The following is a 24913-nucleotide window of genomic DNA, read 5'->3' as shown; positions in this document are numbered from 1 at the left end:
TTGTGTGAGAAAGAGATGCAAAGTGTGTGGAAAAAAGTGCAAGAGAATATACGAGACTGACAAAGTTATGCATTGAAAACCTACGCCAACCCCTCTTCGCTGACAGGACTGACGCACAGACTGAGACCTTAGAAAATAAAAACTTCAATTTTTCAAGACAAGAAGACCGAGAGGAGTTACAGACTTCGAACGAAGTGCAGCCGGTGGGAGAGGCTGCACGGGACATGAGTTACAACAATAGAACTGTATCGGATAGAGACTCCCAGGACCTGTGTCTCCCAGTGAGAGAGGGAGAGCAGGTTCCTGGAAAAAATAATCAAGCTGTGCCAAAGACCGAAGTGGAGGCCTGGGTTCGAACCTCCTTAGTGAGAGGGGGGAGGCAAGAACCAGGTGAAGAACATGTTAATTGGGAGGCTAAGAAAAAGGAACAACTGGACTGGGGATGGCAGAGGGGTTGGTGGAGCGAAGAAGCTGGGCTGAAGTGGGTGAGAGATGGAGTGGGTTGAGAGGAATTGTAAACAAAGGGACGGATTAAATGGTTTGGATTTGGACTGAACATATGAGCTGATTGGGATATCCAGGGGAAAGTCATCCGGTGGAGGAGGGGGGACATTAGGTTTTTAAAATCGTAATTGGAGGGAAAGAATATTTGTTTTGATAAATTAGAATAATTTTAGTGAAAATTTAAGAGGCTAAAGGGTGTAATTAGAGGCTTAATTAAATTGGTAATGCGGTTTAAAGAAGTGTATATGTTAGAATGCTAAATTGTATACGTTAGAATATTTTTTTGGTGAATAATTGGAGAGATTTCAATTTAATTAGAAAATTGCTAAATAGGGGTTATATTTAGGCTCGGGAAGGGAGGAGTGGGGAAGTCAATGTTATGATAATGTGATGAATAATAGATTGGTATTATTTTCTTTTTTTCCTTTTCCTTTTGCTTTTTGTCTGTTTTTTTTTCTTAGTTATTTTTGCTTTTTTCCTTTTTCTGTCTTTTTTGGATTTTTTTTCTTTTTTTGATGATTGGTTATATGGTTATATGGAGATAATGATATGAATGGAAATTTTAAGTTGAAAATGACAATAAATATAATTTGAAGAACTTGTAAGGTTTGGCGGTTAGGCATTGGCTCATAGAAATGTGGGGGAGGGGAGGTGCGGCTATCACCTGCCCCTCTGAGAACAGGGTATTCCGGTAAAGGAATCTGGGGGTCCTGGATCTCGTCTGAAGCCCGCTTGAGGGGCTAGGGCCATGCCAGGACCACAGGAACCCCAAGGTGAGCTTCGGTTGGTCTTCATCGATGTTGCTCCCTCATTTGGTTTACCCTCCAAATCAGAGAGGTTTGGAGTCAGTTATAGTATGGAGCCAATGCCTAAGCCAGTACCGCTCATGTTGTTGTATTTTCAATAAAGTTGTTTCCAAAATTTGCCCAATAACTTAAACTAAATTAAGTGTGCATGTGAAGTTATTTCAAAGGGGGATGGTTCTGGGGGCCTCGAAGCGCAACTCATTTTTCCAATCTTGAGTCCGATTTTCTACCTTACCACATCAGCTAAAAGCCCTCTTGAAAACTCACCAGCCTTTTAGTGGAGGTTAATCCCAATATAAACGTGTCAATATGCTGTTTTCAGTGATATATGCATCTTTGACAGATACCTAACCCTGGTATACTTGGCTGGAGAGCTGCACTACAAAATTCAGGGAAGTGTGAATGTGAAGGGCATCTGTGTTTCAATTCTCCTGTTGTTTCAGAGAGTGTGAATTGCATAGGCTTGGCTTTAAATGCAAAGTGAATCAAAACCCTCCCCTAACTCTTCCAGGGAGAGGCTGTGTGGCTGAGGAGGAGGTGTAAAGGTAAAGGTAAAGGGACCCCTGACCATTAGGTCCAGTTGTGACCGACTCTGGGGTTGCGGCGCTCATCTCGCATTATTGGCCGAGGGAGCTGGCGTACAGCCTCCAAGTCATGTGGCCAGCATGACAAAGCCGCTTCTGGCGAACCAGAAGCAGGACACAGAAATGCCGTTTACCTTCCTGCTGTAGCGGTACCTATTTATCCACTTGCACTTTGACGTGCTTTTGAACTGCTAGGTTGGCAGGAGCTGGGACCAAGCAACGGGAGCTCACCCCGTCGCAGGGATTCGAACCGCCGACCTTCTGATCCGCAAGCCCTAGGCTCTGTGGTTTAACCCACAGCGCCACCCGCGTCCCTGAGGAGGAGGTGTAGCCCAGAGCAAAATCTGAGGGTGAGATAAAAAAGACCTGGTCACATTCGTCCCCTGGGTCTGAGGTTCCTCACCCTCCCTTGATAGAACCCTTGCTATATCAGGTTGTTGGAGAGGCATGCCGATATCTGTGCATGCTTTGCTCTGGTATACTGATGCTGTTAGATACAAATGCACTTGGGCTACATCGCCAGGGATGGTGACTGGCACCACTTATTAATTCTCAAGGAATCCTGTGTAACATGAGGGGACAGTAGAGTCTGAGGGGGTGGATTTGGAGAGGGAGAGAGGGAGATGAATGCACTGGCCTTGACTACAGTGACAAAAAGGCATAGCTGGGCATAGGATGTGGTGATATCTGCAGCAGCAGAAGCATTTGCTTCCCTCATTTGCAGCTCCTGTGACACAGAAGGAATGGCTGTCCCATCACCACACTGATTTCAGTAGCTAACCGTTCATTAAGATTCAGAATTTTATGTTAACTCAAGGAAGTCCTTCCCACTGAGGCGTCAAAACAAGGCCCAATTAATCACGGGCAATTTGTGGATTTGTGTCACGTTGCTATGAAAAAGTTATTTTGGGAAATATGGATGAACAGATTTTGTTGTCATGCTCAGCAACTCTGGAACATAATAATCCCATGTGTCAGACTGCCTGAATATCTAGACATTTGATGATGATGGCACCTCGAAACCTGAATTCTGTATTTAGCCCTTGTATTAATCATACAGTAGACCGATTGAAATAGATAGAGTGAAGTTAAGAAATCCATTTATTTCATTCCTTGATCAACTGGCCACTCCTGCTGAGAACTCGGAGCAATAGAGCTACTGTCAAACACCTGGCAGAGGACACTACTACATGGCTAGTGGGCTGCACTTGGTTCAGTGGATCTGAGTTAGGTTCAGTTTTGGTTGGCCTGAGTTAGGATCAGTGGAGTAGCGAAACAGGAACAAAGGGCAAGTGGAGTGCCGCTCTGGGACTTATTTCAGAGCAGAAGCCATCACATCATTTGCCAAACCACCAGAGTAATTGATGGACTTTTCTTGCTCTGGCAAGTGAATGTAGCAATAATGAGGCTTTCGACTTTTACTATTGTTTGTGACAGATTAGCATGGATGGAAAACGAGGAGAATAATAAAGCAGAGGCACGATGTTTCATTTGTTTCATGGGGTTAATATTTCATGCTAGCAGTTTGAATCGTCACACTCCTTTGCAAGATTGTTTGCATTTCTGATTACAAACGAAGGGCTGCATTTCAGCTGGCTGGAGATCTTTGGATAGCGCTCAATACGTTTTACAAGTTGAACCGCAATCTGAAGGAAGCATCACTGAGTTCAATGGAGCAAGGGATTGCAGGCACATGGCTAATCAGGGATGTGAACCAAGGTCTTCCCAGCCAAATTCCAGCATGCTAACCACTACATTGCACTTTGCCAGGTCGCTGTTCTGTGACTGTCGTAGATCAAGGCAGCTGCCTGCATTTTTGGATTTGCCTTGCAGGTGTGGGCTATGGAGGCTGTCATGATGAGTTCCTTCATTTCAGAATTCACCAATGTGTCACTGGTTAGGATCTTCTATTTCCCAGCAACACTCCCTCAGCATAGGAAGCTGGACCAAATGGCCTTCAAGTCTTCTTTATACAATGCAACTCTAGGATATAGTGTTGTGACTCAAAGGAAGAAATGCATGCCTCCTGATTCAGAGCCCTGTGTGTGATCTGATGCACTCACGCAGCTCCTGTGCAAGCGACAGGCACCCTTCCATTGCCATAAATGGGGAAGGCGGTAGAGTCAGAGGGTCTGCTCTGCTCTCTCACTCTCTATCTCTTTTTGTCAACGGGCACTTGCCAAAGATTGCAGGACTGGGTGCCTGTTTACTAAAGAAAAATAAAACAACAAAAGCCCCCAAACAAACACACACGCACATGCCAAACTATTCATATTTTAAATGCTAGAGCAGTGCTATTATAAAGTACCGACAGTCCAAAAGTCAGATCAGGACACGGGGAAAGATGGAATTTCTCCTTTGTCCCCCCCCCCCAAGAATAGATGTTTATGATATTTAATTCTTCGTGGGATGAAAGGGGAGAAATTTAAAAAATATTTAAGTTTTGAAGACAAACTTGGCTGGTCTCTAAGGTGCTACTGGAAGGAATTTTTTTAATTTTTTGTTTTGACTACACCAGACCAACACGGCTACCTACCTGTAACCGATATGTATGATATTGTAAATCCTGTAATAAGCAGTTTATTGTGCTAAAGAAAATAAACAGAAAATGTTAGCTTCTCTGAGTGTGTGTTCAAATTTAAAACTATTTTCAGTTTCTGCTGTGAGCAAAAGCTTTTTATTATTATTACTTTTAGAACTTGGATTCTTCTGCTATAGTGGTCACAGAGGATTTCCACTAGAGGGAGCTTTTTGCTACAGTAAATGGATCTTTCTTCTGCTGCACAAGTTACCATCCTTCTTTACTAGTCTAGTAGCTCACAGAGTCTCCATGCTGATGATACTATAATAGAATTTAAAAAAATATGTAGTGATTTGAAAATTGTCCAGATATTACTGCCGGTGTCCTGAATATTCCTCCTGCCAAGGACACTTATATACATGGTGGAACTGGATGATCTGAATGTCTGCACCTCTCTGTCTCCCCACCCGCAGCTTCTGTACTCAGGGGAGATTCAAATGAGCTGGTATTCACATTCTTGTTTCTTTTTCTAGGGCAATGCACTTTGAGGTGAATGGAAAATGGAGGCTGACTTATGAATGAGTTCAGATCACAGTTGGGTGCATCACTCCAATCTGTTTGCAAGTGAATTGACCCAATTGCACTCCCAGTGGCAAGCTGGGTCACAGGTGATGTCCTCACACCATCCACGCACCATAAGCAAAGTGTAGTGTGATGTTGTTGAGGTGCTTGGAAGTTAATTGATTAGGGTGGATACATGGCCTACACAGGACAGACCTTTATTTGAAGGGTTGCCTGGTCCAAGTTCAATGAGCACCTGGGCAGCCGACACACAGAGGTCACCTAGGCTGCATCCATACAACCTGTTTATTGAGACTTCATCCTGATTTCTTTGCAGGGAGATTAAAATAGGACAGCAATTTATTTAGCATTTATTCTTATCTGTTTGTGGGGAGGTTCGATGGTGTTGTGTCCAACAGGTGTCATCCCACACTCTTCAGTGCTTTTCCCCATCACGTTCCTTATTGCGAAAAGTCCAGCCTTTGGGGGAAGGAAGTTTGCAGTGTAAAAGCTCCAAATAAACTTGAATTGTGCAACCTGAATTTCCTGGCAATAGGAATTGAATCTCACCCCCCAAAACAGTGACACTCTGGAAGCAAGCCTGATCAGGTGCATTTCTATTTAAATTATAGTAATTACTTCTAAATTTGTACCTATATATAAAAATTTGTATGTACAATTTGTATTAAAATCTACACACACACCCTTTGTCTCCCCTAGTTGGCAGTGAGTAAGTGGCCACCCTAACAGTGATTAGTAACATCCTTGGCTTGGATACAGCTTGCACGTCTTATCACTGGAGAGATTCAAAAACTCCACTCTGGAGGTTTAAAAGCATAGAAATCTGAGTTGATGTGCTTTTCATCATGTTTGCCCTGCATCTCTGATTGCCTGAAACTGTTTTTACAGTTATGAATGCACACAAAAACATGACGTAAAAGCATGGGAAGAGTCACCCCCCACCATTTAATGGCCTTGAAGAGGGTGGGACACCTATTCTTATTGCAGAGACCACAACTTGAACACCTCCCCACAATCACAGATGGCTAATGGTGTACTACTCAGAAGTATACCCCAGTGAGTTCAACGGGGGCTCTTCCCAAGCAAGTGCTTATAGGGTTGTAGCCTAAAGGCTCTTTTCCATGGAGGTGTGCTGAATTTATTTACTCTTCAACAGCCTGGACTGCATTGGTTTCTTCTGTAGAATGTACAAGCCAGTTAAGGGCCAAATTGGACTGGACAGCCACAGATCCATGTGTTGAACCCTGGATCAATGGAAATCAGGTACAAAGTGAGAGGTAGGGAATCATTTTAAAGCCAGGAAGGGCAGGTGAGATCAGAGGACTAGTTATGCATCATTAGAAAGAGGGGGGGGGATATTTGTGCATTCCAAAGAATATGGACAGATGGAAATTTAGAAGCAATTAGTATAATTTAAGCAGAAATACATCTCACCATAGCAGGGAAGACTTAAATCGGACCCCTGCTTTCTACATAATTACAGCTAGTCTGGATTTAAACACACAGATCTGCTGCCAGCAAATTAGTTTGGCCCTGACTTCTCCAAACCTAAGAATGCTTAATGGGATGTTTAGTGTCACAATGAATCTGGTGGTGCTTATTATGGAATAGTAAAGTTGCAGCATAAACACGTCCAACAGTTTTACTCTCTGGATAAAGAGAAGTTGCGCAATGGTGCGTGAGTGCAAAGCATTTGGGTCTCAAAGTGATGGATTTGCAGAGAAGCAGAAGTCAGTTGCTGTACTTCAGGGAATGCCCACACATACTGTACTTCTTATATATTATCTACCTTAACACAGCTTAAACAAAACAAATAAATAAATAGTGTTTATTTAGAGAGAGAGAGAGAAATGCAAGGATAAAATTAGCGGTTTTGATTTCCTTAACACTTAACACTACTTAATACAAAGGGACATCACCTAAAAGTCCACTGGAAGTTCCTTTTCTAGAATGCTAGCTTTTGTAGGTGTTAGTCTCTATGCAAAAGATGTTCTTAACAACAACATTTTCCTGCATCTGAATTTCATAGTGGTGTAGTTGGGTATTTTTCAATCCCAGACTTAATGGTCTGATGGAATGGGGCCCTCTTGAGATGTAAGCAGCCCAATCTCTGAGCAGTGTGAAATTCCAGAGCTCCAGGTGCTTACCCAGGGTTTGTGTTTCCTTTGAACACAGTGGAGAATGTGGTGTCTTTATGATATATGACTTATTTACACATATATACAACCTGAGCCTATGATGGAGGGGCTCACGACATTACACTCCAAGCAGTTCTTACTTATTCCATGCCCTCAGTCTTGAATGCCAGCAGAAATCTACCATGGCGCTGTGTCCCACTGCTCCAGCTTACTGCATTTTACAGACTTCCCCTTTTCTCTCCCAGTTCACATCCCAGCCAACTGCAATCCTAAACAACACTCTTTCCAGCTCTGGCCTTTATCCTGCTAACTAACCCAGAGTTGAGGGGAGAAGCCCTTTTCCCTTGCTGACTGGCACAGACTTTGCCTTCTGAATGGCTCGCCGTCTTGCCTTTTGTTCTTCATAATGGCTCTTCTCCCAGGCAATTTCCTGAATGGAAAACTGGTTTGGCTTGTATTTTAAGACTTTGCTAAATCCAGTATCTGGCAACCCATGCTATTAATCCAATAATTTTTTTAACTCCAACACCCATTAGACCCAATAAATTAGGGGAGAATTTGGAACCCATGAGTTTAGGGGAGTCGGGGCACCCACAAACTCACAACCAATGCATTACAGTACATGACTTATTTCAACATGTGGAAGCCAGCCCTACTATAGCCCCACCAGCTTATTCTGCCAAGTGGAGTCCTGGATGTCTATACCACTCTTCATCTGAGGATCACAGGGCGGTTTATGAAATAAAAAGCTTTCTGCTCTCTTGTAAGTGGGAAGTGGATGAACTCTGAAGAATCCTAGGGTGTCTGTGCACATTTTCTCCTATTTTTTGGAGTAAAGCTTGGAAGCATTACCCCAGTGTAAACAAAGATTAGAAAGGCAAAGGCAAATACAAGGGCTTCCAATGCCTACCTTTCTAGTTTGTTTTCCTTATTTTAAAATCTCCTTATTTTAAATCAGTCCCTTAATTGGTCTCAAGATTGACTCGGGATGTTTGAATAGCAGGAAGATAATAGTCCTTGAACCTCTGTCTGCTTATTAAAAGCATGAGATCAAGGTATGCTTGAAGGGCTTGCTGACGGAAACAGAAGTGCTTCCATTTATTCTTCCATCTCTTTGGTGCTTGAGAGCTTGCTTGAAACAGGCTTCCATCTGAAACCCAGCAAGCAGCCCAATCCTTTTCTGAGTGCTTAGAAGAGCACAGAGGTGAGGGGGTCACCTTAGTGCAAATCAGCTCAGCGTAGCTGCAAGGCGATAATGACCTTCCATCCCAAATGGGTTCAGTGGAAGTTACTGTACTGTTAGAAAAGGCACTAATCAGTCTGCAGGAAAAGGGTAAACAGAGGCTACACCCACACCTGAGAATTAGCTGGAGTCACACAGCAATAGCCAGGCTAGTCCAGAGGCAAGAATTCAAGATGATATTGAGTGAATAATAGAAAGTGGAGAAAAGAAATAGGTGTGAGGCTCAGTAGAATAGGGGCGGGCAGACAGACAGACAGACAGGACTAATCAGAAACCTGCTCCAAAAACCCCTTGCTGGCAAAAAACAACAAAAACTCTCAGGATTTTATATACAGGTGAAACTCAGAAAATTAGAATATCGTCGAAAAGTGCATTTATTTCAGTAATGTAATTTAAAAGGTGAAACCAATATATAAGATAGATGCATGACATGCAAAGCTAGATATGTCAAGCCTTTATTTGTTGTAATTATTTGTCATTAGGTGGGTCAATTATAAATGGAATGTAATTAATGAAATGTAATAAAGGTAAAGGTAAAGGGACCCCTGACCATTAGGTCCAGTCGTGACTGACTCTGGGGTTGCGTGCTCATCTCGCATTATTGGCTGAGGGAGCCGGCGTATAGCTTCCAGGTCATGTGGCCAGCATGACAAAGCCGCTTCTGGCAAACCAGAGCAGCACATGGAAACGCTGTTTACCTTCCCGCTGTAGCGGTTCCTATTTATCTACTTGCATTTTGACGTGCTTTAGAACTGCTAGGTTGGCAGGAGCTGGGACCAAGCAACGGGAGCGCACCCCGTCACAGGGATTCGAACCGCTGACCTTGTGATCAGCAAGCCCTAGGCTCAGTGGTTTAACCACAGCGCCACCTGGGTCCCTATGTTTATTTTTGTTTATTTTTGTATTATTGTAACTATTTGTTTTATTACTGTGGAATTTCCAAATTTCCAATTTCCAAATGAAAGAAAGCATTTGTAAAAATTAAAAGAAAAAGAAAAAATAATAAGTTGCATTACTGAAATAAATGCACTTTTCAACGATATTCTAATTTTCCGAGTTTCACCTGTAGCTATAAAGTGCTAATTGAGAGCAAGCGTCAACTCCAGCCAATTAAGAGCAAAGGGTGTGAAGCAAAGGCAGACACTGTGTTACTGACAAACCCACCCCAAAGGGAGAATTTGATTTAAAATTCTCAGTTCCATCAAAATAGAACAGAATCTTTGGTTATATTCAAACTAACTTTTATTCAGAGTAGACCCACTGAAACTAATGACCATGTTTAACTTGGGTCCATTGATTTCAATGGTTCCACTCTGGGTAAAGGTTAGTGGACTACAATTTGCAGAATACACTTAGCAAAAACCCACCTCACTTTAGTTGTATGTGCTACATGCTCATCCAAGGAGTGTTTTCTAGTGCCATGGCAACAAGCATTATGAATTCTTGCAATGTCATCATTCTCATCATATTAATCCTTGTGTGCCACCAGGCCACCCCTTGTCAAATCTCAGAACAGCCTTTTCATGACAAGTCCTGCTTAAAATTGTGAGCACATATTCCCAAATCCCCTAGAATGGCTAAATACTTACACCGTTGGAATACAACCCCCATGCTGCAGTGCAGCCTTGAAGAAAATATTCCATGATAATGACTTAGCATTAATGCATTGATGTGAGAGTACAAACACCATGGTGGATTTCAGCCACAGGTAAATTACATGCACCAAAAATATCTAGAGACTCGAATTAAAGTGAATGCAGTGAAGAACAGAAGCCTACATGGAACCACTCAGATTTTGATTTGGGCAACTGATTTCCCTTGAGAATCCATGAGAAGTTAGAATCTAGGAAAACACACTTTCTAATGAAGTACATTTCACACATACCTGATTATGCTAGCATGAATGCGCCTCCCAAACACTGAAATTGAGAGTTATGTGCACAACTTTCTGACCCAGCACAGATTGACTTGTGTGCAGTTTATGGTTTCCCACATCCTGGAAAACCTTTGCATTATAATAGATCAGGCACAGGCAAACTCTGGCTCTCCAGATGTTTGGGACTACAATTCCCATCATCCCTGACCACTGGTTCTGTTAGCTAAGGATGATGGGAATTGTAGTTCCAAACCTCTGGAGGGCCAGAGTTTGCCTATGCCTATAATAGATCATGTGCTCAGTTGCAATCTAGACATGTGAATGACATGCTAAGCCCAGCTCAACAGTCTAAAATATTTTGCTAGATCTATCTGCGCTGGATCCACCTCCCCATCAGTTCTGATGAGCTCCTGAGCAGAAGGATCCAATTGTCATTGCTCAGATTGGAGGCATGGCGGATCATGTGCCCCTTCTCCAATCTGTCACTGACAAGGTTGCTCATTCCAGGACCAGCCGCTTAGAACTCTTCCAAACTTCCACTTGTCCCACTGCTTTCTCCCAGGGAAACCCAATCTGTACAGCTGAATTGCAGCTTCCAGGCACTGTTTAGATCTGCTTTAAACCAATTTTATTTTTTAAAACCCAAGCTGGGTGGTGGTGGTGGTGGTGGTGGTGGGACTTGCCACCTTCCCCATTCCAAAACCTATCTCTGTACCAGTAAACTAGCTTCTAACAACCAGCTCTCATAAAGAAGCATCAACTGACTATGGAAGAACAGGAATACACTTTTGTCTGATTCCACACTATGATCAGCTCTTGCTTTAGGGCAAAGTCATAGCAGCAAACCTTTTCACAATAATCCGACACAACACCCTCCAGCAACAAGAGTGTCCTGTCCATCCCTTGCAAAATTAAGACATTTGGAATTTTAGAATAAGAGCTCATGGCAGACCCCTTGAATTCCATGCATAAAAATACGCAGACATTGATTTTCTCTGGGCCAGAACTGTGACCATTCCTGTGCATCTCCAGACCAATGGGCTCATTTCATTGTTTCTCAATGAGATTCCCATTTGGAAAACCCATCCACCTTTGGGAAAGCATTTCAGTAAAACACATGCCTTGAACAGAACTAAGCTTAGCTAAAATGTTGAGTCCCAGACTTACATTCATTCTGACCAAGTGCAGAAGCAGCCATTTAAACTGAGCTCATGGGTCTTATCAGACACAAAGAGTACGTTGCTGCAGCACTGCCAACAAAATCAGGTCATTGCATTCATCCCCCCTCTAAGATGCATGTGTTCTTTCTCTTTCCTCTCTAGTTCACTGCCCTCAGGCATATTGTTAGGAAGGAGACCAAGTTGCCATCTAAAATCTAATGTGTGGAGAAAGCAAAACAAGAAACGAGTGCCTATTCTTAGTCACTGTTGGTGCTCCCAGGAGCCCCCAAACTGTTGTGACCCCATCAATTTTGGCTGAGGGAACAGTGCACCGTAGGCAGCACAGGTTTAAGGTTGGGAGGAGGTTCAGATGAAGTGAGACTCCATTCCTCTGGAAGCCTGGTGGGCTTATCAGACTGTGGAGGCAATGCTCTGTGCAGCACTTGGGAGCTGTGTCCAGCCACACTTTTAATTTCCCACAGTGCCCCAGATTGACACTGTCAGGGGCACTGTCAAAAATTAAAGGGCTGGCTAGATCCTTCCTGACCATGCTTGGAGTGTCAAGCAAGGAACGTTTAATAGAGGTGCAGGGTGGACCATAAGAGTGGGTTCTGCCAAACTGCTTGGGCCCTGGCAGCTGACCAGTAATGCCAGGCGCTGATGCCAGCCAGCTCTGATTGTGGGTCATACCCTGGAATTAGCTGCTGCACCTTCCATTTTGCCTCAAGTGGTGAAACAGGATGGGCTGCCCCTGCCCCTTACGTAGATTTGATTATTTGGTGAACCAGGGTGTGCACAGAATGGAATTTGAGCAAGAGTGCTGATTGGCGCCTTCATAAAGCTGATTTGAGAGAAAGCTTAGAAGGACAGCTAAAAACAGGTTCAATGCTGATGCTGTCAAAATTGTGTCAGCCTTTGTGGTGCAGCTGACTCTGAGATGGAGGTGACAGGCCAGCATTTCTCAGCTGGCGGTTTCTTCCATCGTCCTCGCATGTCGAGTCCCACAGTTTGCGAAATAGCTTCTAAACAAAAGCCATGGTTAGGGCAGCAGCGGTCTTTTGGATCTTAATGAATGTTTAGCTATAAGGAAAGGGAGTTGATCTTCACCCCCCCCCCCACTGCTTAATGTGAACTCTCGTGGGCCTTCAAAAGGGTGAAGAGCTCCAAACTCTGATGTTAACTCTATTTCTAGGCATAGGACATGGGCAATGAGCTATTATATTGTTTTAGGATAACAGGATTCTTTCTAGGTCTACCCAGTATGGTAGCTAGCTCTCTGTGTTATGTCATTATAGCGAAAGGGCCAGAATTCAATCCATAGATATTTGAAACTGATGTATAGGAGAGTTAGCAGGAAGCAGATCTTCTGAATCAGCTATATCATAGCTGGGGAAGGTTGGTGTTTTATTCAATTTTACTGTAATGTGATTTTTAAATGTTTCAATGTTTTATGCTGTACGCTGCCCAGATAACTTTCTATAATGAGTCGACCTATAAATAGCATAATGAATAAATGAAGCATGTGGTTTTGAGCTTAGGTTGGCTGCTGAGACACATTTTCTTCCTTTAATGCAAGGTTCTCTTTTTCCTCTTTCTTGGACAGCAGCCTGAGCTGCTCCATTTCCTCTGCATCAGTATGTGCACACGGGTTCTCTAATGCAGAGGTCACACTGACCTGCGTCACACAGTACACAGCAATGGGACTCTCTTATTGACGTTTCCCTGTAGAACTCCTGGTACTGTCTTGCAGCAAAGAAACATAAGGCTTCTCCTCCTCCGTGCGTGGGGCACTTCGGGCCCTCTCTGTCCAGCCCTTGAGACATATCCCTTGCTGGCCATGCTTTAAACTTTCCTCAGGGGTTATAGGGTAGGGAGCATGCAACTGGTCTGTTTCTGGACACAATTCAAAATGCTGGCCCTGCATGACTGAGGTCCAAGCTATCTGAAAGACCATATTCTGTCATATAATCTGCCCAGGTTCTAAGGGAGGAGACACTTTGCAGTCCTGCCACCCTCACATCTATGCTTGGTAGAGATGCAGGAGAGCGCCTTCTCACAGACTTTGGAACTCCTTCCCTTGAGAAGTTAGACAGGTTCCCTCCTTGTTATCCCTTCTTATTCCAACAGACTTTTGGAAACTGACTGCTTTTAAGGGAAGGGCTGGTGCCATGCTGGTATTAGTGTAGTTATCTATATGTTTTTTATATAGTGTTAATTCTATTAATGTTTAATTGTTTTTTAAATTATTTTCTTTTTTTCTCTGTTTTTAGCTGCTCCTATTTTATCTGTAAGCTGCCTTGAGTCCCTGATAAGAACAAAGGTGAGTTATTAATTATTATTACTTTTACTATTATTAATTTTCCCCTGATTGGATTGTGTCCTTGAACTCTGATGATGCTTCTTGCTTTAGAAAGAACCTCTTCACACAGCATATAGTTAAATTATGGAACTTGCTCCCACATAGAGGCAGAAACCTACATGGCTTTAAAAGAGGATGGCTGTATTTTTTGCTCCATAAGATGCACCTGACCAAAAGACACACTTAATTTTGAGAGGAGGAAAGGGGGAAAGCCCTGGTTTGGGGGGGGGGGACAGCTCCCAGTTGTGCAGCTTTTTTGCAAAGGGGGAAAGCTCCATTTTTTTGAGCATCAGCTCAAAGCTGTGCAGCTTCTTTTGCAAATGGGAAAAGCCCCATGGGGGGGGGATCAGCTCACAGTTGTACAGCTTTTGTGCAAACGGGGAAAGCTCCATTTTTGAGGATCAGCTCAAAGTTGTTGAGCTTACCTTGCAAAGGGAAAAAATCCTGTTTTTATGGAGTGTAACTCACAGATCTGCAGCATCTTTAGGAAAGGAAAGGGAGCCTTTTCTATAGTTTCTAGACAGATAATCTAATCAGCCAGTCACATGTTGCTGGGGAAACACAACAATGGAGGCCTGGGCAAGGGGACAGGGTGGGAAGGAAGCTAGCTTCTCTTATCTCCCTCCCTGATCTCTTGCAATCAGCTGCTGAGTGGGTTCTCTTTCCCTCTTGTTAGCCTTTAGCTCTTTTTTTTAAGCATGATCTGCTTTTCTCCCCTAGGCAGTTCGGCTCCAGGGACCATGCATTCGCTCCATAAGATGCACAGACATTTCCTCTTACTTTTTAGGAGGAAAAAAAGTGCATCTAATGGAGTGAAAAATATGGTAGACAAATTTGTAGAGGAGAGAACCATCAAAGTTGACTAGCCAAGATGGCTGTAATATGCCTGTACAGTGGGAGGCAGCAATGCTTCTGAATACCAGTTGCTAGAAACCACAGGAGAGGAGAGAATTCTCGTTCCTGAATCCTTCTTGTGGGTTTTCTCCAAGCATGCGGTTGGCCACTGTGAGAACAGGATGCTGGACTAGATGTGTCCGTGGCCTGATCCATCAGGCTCTCCTTGCATTCTTATGCTTTCCTGGGTGGAGTATTTTTGAAACTGATTCTCTTCAGCGGGATGAAACTAGGCTTGATTTCAGCCAGGTCAAAGACAAAGTTTGGTGCACACACACACATGTGCATTTGCACGTGTGCACACACACATCCTGGGAGCCTCAATGGCACTCCTTTGGAGGCTTCACATGGGGCAAAAAGCCTGGCTCTCCCCCCCCCCATACGACTCTGTCTTCAGCACTTTTCAAACGGCTTTCCCCCCACCCCTTTTTGCCATTGTCACCTCCTTATTATTACTACTCAGGAGGAATTTTAAAAACATTCCTGTTCATCCAGCATTTGGTAGTTGAAATAGACTGTTCCTGGAAACCTTGAAATGGTTGGTTGTGAGCAGTGCTTTTTTATTTTTTAGGGGGGAAAGGCGTCAGTACTCATCATGAAGTTGTTACAGTAAGTGCCACATTCTTAACATTTGGGGGTGGGGGGGAGGAGCCGGTACTGCATACCCTTGAGGACCTCCAGAAAAAAGCACTGGTTTGTGAGGATCTTGGGACTGTGTTTAATTTTCTTTTTAAGAAGGTCTTAATGTTTTAATTTATATTGTTTTATGGCTTTGTTGCTTGTCAGAATAGAAATTTTATTAATAATATTAGGCATAGGCGTTGTAACAACAGTGGCTCCTTGGTGGTTGCTCCCCGTTTGCGAAATGCCCTCGCTGGTGAGGTGCTTCTGTCTCCCTCATTATTGACTTTCAGCAGAAAGACATCCCTGTTTACTCAGGGATTTGATGGGTTATAGGCAAGACTGGCCATGGCAACCTTGAATTTACCAACTGTGAGGGTATGTGATTGCTTTTTGATGCTTTTCAATGTTCTAAACATTTTAAATATGTTCATTTTATTTTTTACTTTGCATTGTTTTAACATCTCCACATCTGCCGCCCTGGGCTCCTTTGTGGGTAAAAGGCATCAAACAAAAGTAATAAATAAAAACAAGTTTCTGGCTCTTCTGCCTTGTTCTCCCCGTGTGCTCCCTCACCCCACGGCGCACGCCTGGGCACGATCTCTGGAAACTTCCACCCGAACGCCCAGAGATGGCAGCCTTTGCCTGGAGACAGCTGCTCTCCTGAAGCCTGGGCTCTGGCTGCCAGCAGCCTGCTCTGACTGCTCTGACACCATCACCTGCCTCTTGCCTCTTGCCACGCAGGCAGGGTCCCTCTCCCGGGTTGTTTACCACAGCGAGGCGACTGGTGCCTCAGGAGTTAAGTGGCAAAGCAGGCAGGAGCTGATTCAGGTGGGTGGCACATTGCAGTGACAAGACTCCAGCTAGAGGGAGGGAGGGAGTCTAGAGGGAGAGGAGGCGGAGGAGGGAGGTGTACACGGTGGTGGTGGCGGCGGCAGAGAGAAAAGGAGAGAGAGAGAGATCGCAAATAAGATGTAAGAGAGGGGAAAGGAAAGAGGATATTTCTCCCCGCCGCTTCCCCAACAACTAGCTGGAAAGGAGAGAGCGAGAGCGAGACGAGAGCGCGCGCAGGGAACGAGGAAGGAGAGAGCCTCGGAGGCAGAGTCCTCGCCTGCTATCCCCTCCGTCCGGGTGGGGGAGTCTGGGCAAGCTCCCGAGCTTCGTCTGGGCCCTAGAACCGCACCGCCCCCCACTTGCCGCCGCCGCCAGCCTCCTTGTGTCTGCCAACTCCAAGGATCCGTCTGAGCCAGATGTGCGTGCCTCGATGGCAGGGAGCAGCAGCTAGGAGGAGAGGAGAGAGGAGAATCCAAGGGTAAGTTGAGCTCCTTGTCCTTTACCCGTGGCGGGGGGCATTTGAGGGGGGTGGCAGGTAGGGGGACTTACCGACGGGGAGGGAGGTTTGATTTGACGGACACCCTCGCTGGGTGGGTTTCGCCCGCGCGCTCTCTCCTGTTCTGGGAGAGGCAGAAGCGAGGAATGGGGTTCGCGCGGGGATGAAGCCGCTGCCTTGTCGCTCTAGTGTCTCGGATGGTCTGTTTTTGGGTGCGGGGAACTGATAAGAAAGTCAAGGCTGGAGGGAGACGGACTAGGTGGGAAAGAGGAGGGCGCTAATCGACTGCGAACTTTCGATCCAAATTTCGCGCCCGGTGGCGGCGTGGATCCGGAGTCGATCCTCTGGAATCCGAGGCAGCTGTACAGAGCGGGCGTTCTGATCCAGGTGTGTCCGGGTCTCTCTTTCTCTCTCACACATGCACATACACACACACTTATCCAAGGAGATCCGGAGTGGCTCCCATGGAGGGGGTGGTCCCCGTGTGGGGTGTGTGTGTGGGGGTGAGGTTGACACCGGTCGTCTACATGTAGTCACAGGATCCAGCCTCCACTCCCCTGGCGGAGAGGCTGAGGCTCACTTGGCCCCGTGCATTTCACCCCGACGAACCTTAGGATCTCAAGAGGTTGCCTGGGCTCAGGCCGTCTAGCCTAGCAATCCTGCGATGGTGCCATGAACGAAAAGGGCTCTGATTGCAGACATCATAATACCCAGGAAGAGCTGATCGAGAGAGTGAAGTGTGCGTGTATGTGTTTGTGAGAGAGAGATGAGTGGTGGTGGAATAGGAACTTGGTGCATTAGGAAGCCACATTGGCTTCTGCAGACAAGCCAAAGAACCACCTTCACTCACCATTGCCAGCAGCTTCCTAAAGCCTCCTGCAATAATAACCCGGCGATGGCTGTCTGTCGTCATCCCAGAGAGAGAGCCAGGCTAACCTGCGAGGAAGCGAGCAAGGAAGGCGGTGGGGGTCTGCTCTGCCGAAGAGTTGCTGGCGGAACAAGTGAAGGCGTTGGAGGGGGCTGTGCTTGCTGTCTGGTTCTTTCAGTTCCCTTCCTTGCGTGTGCTTACAGCCCTACCGAACCGTTTCCCTGTTGTAGTTATGGCATATCCTACCCACATGTGAAGAGACTCTGTTCAGCCTTCCCCCTGCAATCCTGCTTCTGATCTGCAACCCATCTTGGGAAAGCAGTGTATCCCCGTGGCGAGGCAAAGGGAGTTTTTCCCAACGGGAGCTTTCGTCACATGAACTAGATCTGTAAATAATTTGTATTTCTTTCACTTCTGTGTTAGATCATGCAGTTAGTTAGATTAGATCATGGCTGTGAAGCAAACCTTCCCTAGTAATGGAGCAGAAGCTCTCTCTAAGGGGAAGGGGGGGCACTGAAAAGGAGGGATATTTTTTTACAGTGAGCATCAGGAAGGCTGTGTGTGCATACCGGTAGTTCCCTCATAGCAATCAGATCACTTGCCCCTCTCCTCTTTCTTTCTTTCTTTCTTTCTTTCTTTCTTTCTTTCTTTCTTTCTTTCTTTCTTTCTTTCTTTCTTTCTTTCTTTCTTTCTTGATGCATGGACCTGTATCTGTCATTCTCTCATCCTTTGCCTAAGGCTGTGTGCACACTATACTTTTAAAGTGCATTCAGCGCACATCCCCTCAAAGACTCCTGGGCTCTGTAGTTTGTTAAGGGTTGCTAGGGATCGTAACTCTGCGAGGGGTAAACGAAGCTGCCCAGAATTCTTGGAGGGGGAGAGAGAATGTGCTCCAAAGGTGTCCGCAAACCTAACTCTCTCTACAAGATCTCCATGTCAAAAGGCTTGTGTTGCAGGGCTACAGAAGGGTCCTCCCCTCTTGCCTCCAATGCAAGGCTCCTGGCACAATGATGCTCTTCTGTCGAAAGGGAGTGTGTTTCTCCTCAGCAGTAGCCGATCCTTTACAGGCTGTTGATGAAGAAGTGAAGGAATTTGACCCAGACTTGTTTTAGCATTTCTTATTAGCATCTCCAGTGTGCGTGTGTGCTGGGGAGGGGGATTTGCACACAGAAATGACGCCCAGATGACTTGCACATCTCACCTTGGAGGTGGGGGGAGAAGTGCATAAAGCAGGAGCACAAGTCAGTCACACTTCCTCCCCCCCCCCCGATTCTGTTAAATGCCCAAAGCTGCTCTTGGTTCTTGATCTGTATGGTCAGCATGCTCAGCCCTCTCCTCACTAGGCTCCCAGAGTCTCAGGATGTGCTCTTGGAAGGAAACCATAATCAAATGGCTTGGACAGCCACTGCTTATTGCCAGCCAGAGGGAAATTCAGCTCCAAAAGGTTGCCCTCCACTCTTCTAGGATTAGGAGGTACCTGTGGCTTGCTGTCAGAATATCTGGATATCTTGAAAAAGAAGGGTCTTGGTCCTAGGAGGTGGGCAAGTAGATACCTTAGGGACTCAAAGTAAGGCAGATGAGCCTGGAGAGCAACTGCTAGTAGGAAAGTGAGGAAACGGACCTGGAGGTATGCTGAAATTTCTGTGATGATCCTATTTCCCAAGCCAGGTGATGCCAACCCTTATTTAAGCAACAGTCGAGCTGCTGTTTGCCCTTGAGATCAAGGGACTTCTGTGCTCCGCTGAGCATCCGGCAAGAAGGCAGGCACGTAGAAGTGCTTTGCTACGTAAGCAGGGCTAATGCTGCAGTTTGTCCTTCCTTCATCAAGTGGAACAAATTCCATTCTCATCATCACCTGTAGGAGGAAACTCCGGAGTGACTTTCCCCCCTGAATATGAATACTGGAAACCTAGTGCAGAGGACACACCTAGCTATGGCATCAGGAGTTTCCACTGGCAAAATGGGCCAGTGACTGGAAAACAACCTTTTCCCATAGAGCTCCTGCCAGGAGTTCTCTCTGCACATCTTCCCTGTTTGTAGGTCAAGACGTCTTCTCACCACCAAACGAACCTCTTACCTCCGTTCTCCAGCCTCATGATAATATACTGCAGTGTTCCTTGACCTGGTGTTGCTGTTCACCTTGGGGGAAACCACCCTCTTTTAGCTGACCTAGTTCTGCGCTACTCCATAGCCTTACATCTTAGATAGTGACACTTACACTAGATCAGCCATCAGTGTTAAAAGCAAGTGAAAAACTGTTGTTGCTTTGCATTGATACAAAATGACTCCACATGAAGTTTTTGTGCTGACAAAATTTATGGAGCAGGAGAAGCCAGGTAGCAGCAGGGCAGCTGGGTTTCTCAGATCTCTCTACCTTTATATGTGTTGCCTATATATATTATGTATGCTACATCCATCCAAATTCTGGTAAATGTTGCCATGTTTGTGTGATTGTTAATAGAGAGAGAGACAATGGGAAAAGTTAAGTTTCTCCAAATTTTGGCAATAACATATATGCTGGGTTTAAAGCAACCTGGGAAGTAAATGGAAAGATTTCATTAGATTTTGGTAGTGCAATGTTCCAAGAGAATATCAGAGACAACATGGATAGGGGTATTGACTGAACCACTGTTGTTGCTATAGTGTGAGTTATTGCATTTCACTGTATTTAGCTTCAAGCAAAAAAACTGAATTGTTGTGTTGTTGGGCCCAAGGACTCAAGGAAGCAACGAAGCTGTCATGACATCTTCTGTTGGACCAGTTTTGAAATTCTGAAAGACTGACTGGCTCTGGGCAATGTAATTTACTAAAGTTGTTCCACCAGCTTCTAATATCTAGCACTTGTATAACACACCTCTGAGTGTCCAAGCACCTCACATACATTTCCTCCAGCAATTTTTGCAACAACTCTATGTGGCAGATCAGAATTGTTACCATGAGTTCAATGAAACATGAGAATGGCATCTATGTATGTACATTTTGGCAGTGAATGTGGCACTGACTTACAAGAACCTAGATGCAGGGGATATCCTAGGGGGTTCTAGAACTTTCTTCACATGCTCAAAGGCCTCACTACAATGTACACATCAACAATGTCATTATCACATAGCATTTATTACATGCTAGGGGGATTAGCGCATGAGGCCACTGCAGCCTGTGTTGTGAATCTGCATATATTCTTTGAAGTCAGTGCAGTCCAATCTAGCAGGTTTTGCACATATGATAGAAAGGCTGTGAGGCTGTTCTAGAATTCAAGAAATTTTGGAATCCGGCCTGGAAGTTTGTTGCAAAACAGATTTTAAAATCTTCCTCCTCCAAAACCAAGTACCAAGTAATCTATTCATCTCCACGTGCTAGTATACAGACCTCCAAATACCGAGAGCAAAGGTTCATTCTTCGCTACATTAATTTCTTCACATATGTTTTAGGGTTACTTGGTTGGATTTGTTGTTTGTTTGTTTTGGTGTTACCATGTTGGATTTTGTGAATGAGAAAGGTAATGGATTTTATTGGTTGGAGTTTCTTTTAGTGGGAGCAGTTATAGAGTACAAGTTTAAGGCTAATGCCTAAGTATTCACTCCTGTCCAAAGCAGAGTTATATGCTTCTTGAAAGATTCTCTTCAGCTGATGCTGGCTCAGTAAAAGGTGACACCTTTCCGTCCTACATAATCTTACACAGAACTTCCGCATGAGCCCAGTGAAAAGATTTTCCACTGAATTCATTCATGTGATAAAAGGCTTTTTTGAAGAAGAAAAAAAGAAAAAGAAAAGAAAAGAAGAACAAAGAGAGAAGATATTTATTTCTTATCTCATCCTATAGCAGCACAGTTATATTACAGAAACAAGAGGAGTGCTGAGTCCATTGAGGGATGTGAGCTGTGATACATCATAATGTCTCATGAACTGGAGTAACTCAGATCCTGATGTGAGAAAAGGGGATTGTTGATGCAAGTATTATTGATGTCTGTAGCTGCATTTACATAAGAGCTGCACACATTTAGATGTGATTACAGTAGTACCTCGGATTAAGAACTTAATTTGTTCTGGAGGTCCGTTCTGAACCTGAAACTGTACTTAACCTGAGGTACCACTTTAGCTAATGGGGCCTCACGCTGCCACCGCACGATTTCTGTTCTCATCCTGAAGCAAAGTTCTTAACCAGAGGTACTATTTCTGGGTTAGCGGAGTTTGTAACCTGAAGCGTCTGTAACCTGAGGTACCACTGTAACGCATTGCAGGAGGTTGGAGTAGATTTAACTTTGGGGTCCCTTCCAACTCTACACTTCTATGATTCTATGACATATTATAACTGTGTATACTGATAGTGTATACCTGCTTGTGCCCAATGGCCTAGCCCTCAATATGCATTCACCATAACCATCAAGAGACATAATGTTCATACTCAAAAAGTGGACTCCCCAACCTCACATACAGAATTTATGTGAACAACGTTTGTTGCGCGCACACACACACACACACACACACACACTTTTCACAAGCTATGCTGAATGTGCAAGGGCCCTCAATTCTTCTTCCTGTATGCTGTGCACACATTACATAATTGTAATGTGTGCACAGGACTTTTAGTCAGGGCTGGCCTACCATTAGCAGAGTGGCATGATGACTTCAGGTGGCAGATGCTGAGGGATAAGGAATGGGAGCAAGGTGTTGGTGGACAGGACAGTTTATGCCACATGGCATTCCCTGAACCTTCTAAGCTGCCCTGCTGCCCTCATGAACATTGGAGGAGGTTGTCCTGTTGCCGGTGTTGAAGGAAGTTTCGCCCACTAGCCCCAGCAGCTTTTGCACATGGTGCCATCTTGTCACTTGCCTTGCATAGCGAAATGTCTTGGGTGGCCCAGCTCTGGCTTTAGTGTGATTTATGTTATGAAGTCTGTGTTTCTCTTAATCAAAACAAGACCATAGATGGTGATAAGGGTAACAGGTGCCTAACCCCTGCCTTTTACAACTATGATATCAGAAAATATGCCAATTAGTTTCCTCAGGAAACTAAACTGTTTCTTCCTGGGAGAAGTATCTTCTCAAAATATTTTTCCCATAAGTGTTTTTTCTTCTGCTATGGTCTGTTCTCAGATGTATCAATACAACAAGGTCTGTCTTATGTTCTACTCTTATTTCTGTTCTCACATCAAAGGCTTCCCAGGATAAACTGTTCCTTCCTGCTCTTTGATGTGTTTATTTCCAAAGACTGTTTCATGCAGAGCAACTGGTTGTGTTATGACATTTATTTTTATACACATCTGCATGTCTGTGCCAACCACCTTGAATAGTTAGACAAGGTTCTTCATAAAAGATAGATCTGAAGGCACCAGAGAGGCATCTTCAGTGAGTTTGGTATTAAATGAATGAAGAGCTATATGGGGTTTTCAATTCTTGCTTCCAGATTGATTGTCATTCTGTTAACATTATAATGCCAGACTACAATTTATTACAACCGGACTTTGCTTTCCAGTGCCTCAAATATCTTCTCTGCTAGAAAATAATTCTCAAAGTATTGTACCTATGCAAGCACCTGTCCTATTACAACAGCTTACACATGTTAGGTCACAGCCACACTTTAACAGTCATGGAGATTCCCAAGAACTGCTATTTGTTAGGGCTGCTGGCAATTGGGCTGGTGGGAATTGTAGCTCTGTGAGGTCAACACCCTTCACAAACTCCAGCTCCCAGGATTCTTTGGGGAAAGTTATTCTCCTGTACTCAAATAAATGCTTTCCTGGTTTAAGTCATTCATTTGCACTGGTGTGATCCTATAAGAAATTACTCTCTCTTTGTTCCTCTTCAACCCATTTTGGCATAAGCAATTGAAACAAGGGGTAGAGTCTCTTAGAAGCAGAGCCAAGAGGGTTTGGCCAGCCATGAATTAGTATCCAGTAACTCAAGCTCAGATCTCTCCTATTTATTAACCACCGCTGGTTGATTTTTCAAGCTTTCAATAATCTGCGGCCATGAATAAATAACCTGTTGCAGGGTAGCCACAAGTTTTTCAAAATGTGTTTTCTGTGCTGTCAGTAAATCTAGAAATCACTAACCTCCTTCTTAATCTGGATTGCCATCCAGGTTGATAAAAGTAAAAAGTGAACTAATTGCTACACAAAGGCTCCAGATCTATGATAATGTCCCATCAAGTCAAAAGCTTCAAATGTGGTTTGGAAAGTCAGCTGCAACCTGAGCTGTTTTTATATGCCATGGGATCATATTATCCATCACACACAACCAGAGTTACATGCCAGTTCAAGGTGACAAAATAAATGTAGTTGACTGATGAGGCAGACATGGACCAATAATAGATGGAGAAATAATCTGGGAGTCCTATGAAGGCTCATCCAGAGTTCTGCTTGTCCTGCTTTCTTCTTCCAGGGAAACCTTGATCTTTACCACTGAATCGGAGCGAACATCAATTGGGTTTGATGTTTAAAGAGCAGGTTTTCCCAGGGAAAGTGGTGGGGCAAATAGACAACTGCTTGGACCTGTGTTTTCTGGGCATGGCAGGGGTGAAACTAGGCTTTATTTCACCTGGGTTGGCACCCATCCCATGCACATTTGCACACACACATACACACACACACACAGGGGGAGGGAGGTTTGGGAGCCTCAATGGCACACCTCTGGAGGTTTCACTTGGGGCCAAAAAACAACAACCCTGGCTAACCCTCCCCCCACCACACCACCACCCCAGTAGCTATGGCTCTGGGCACGGGACAAGCAGAATTGTGAATGAGCCCTAAATTGCAAAGTACCTCCAACTTTGCCGAGTCTCCTATGATATACAAAGGCTTCTTCTGTTCTCGTGAGATAAAAGGTCTGCTGCAAGTCCAGCACCTGAATTATCTGCATAGGAAGTAGAAGAGGAATTATGAGAACAAGGGGATATGGCTGGGAGTCATGAAATGAGCATAGGAAAAGGGATAAAGTTCAGGAAGAGCAGCCTGACAGTCAGATCTATTAGCCCTATAATAGCCTCCTTCTGCTTCCTGCATTTAAAACTAGGTTGGACGCAACTGATTCTTAGCTGGAGGGTGAAGACCTCAGTCAGGATAACTTGGTTGCTTGCTGAAACATTGAATTTAGAGGAATCACCATCAAATTACACTATGCAGTCCTGCCCCCAGAAGTTACTGTACACACATATACACACACCCCTCCATCTAGATGAGCAAGAGGCATTATTGCAGGTCAATGACACATTCTAGCCAGGTGCAAGGACCTGAGGAGGGCGAGGGGCAGGGCAACATGGGAGCTTAGCCTGGGAAAGTCCTGAAGACCAGACAGAGAGGTCTGAGGGCCCCACCCTTCATATTATCAGGATTCTTACACACAGATCCAATGAGACATTTGTGAACATTGCAATGTCTGCAGCAGCAAGCCAGGCAGTGAAGCTGACATTTAGCTAGCTTCCTTGGTAG

General features: G+C 44.6%; 1 protein-coding gene across 5 annotated transcripts in view; it reads left to right on the top strand.

The window, feature by feature from the left end:
• The window catches only part of LRRN2 (leucine rich repeat neuronal 2), a 289597-nt gene that overhangs the window by 127546 nt on the left and 137138 nt on the right, over positions 1-24913 (top strand). For 4 of the 5 annotated variants that reach the window (XM_088674271.1, XM_035122489.3, XM_088674272.1 and 1 more), the window contains 2 exons: positions 13685-13734; positions 15239-16600. The gene's annotated coding sequence lies outside the window, so the exon portion shown is untranslated. The remainder of the gene's footprint in view (positions 1-13684; positions 13735-15238; positions 16601-24913) is intronic. The other variant, XM_088674273.1, reaches the window with a different exon arrangement.

Source organism: Zootoca vivipara, chromosome 7 (assembly GCF_965207765.1).
Source record: "Zootoca vivipara chromosome 7, rZooViv2.hap1.1, whole genome shotgun sequence".
Lineage (NCBI taxonomy): Eukaryota > Metazoa > Chordata > Lepidosauria > Squamata > Lacertidae > Zootoca > Zootoca vivipara.
Note: the sequence above shows the minus strand (reverse complement) of the source record. Positions and strands in the feature narration are given on the sequence as shown.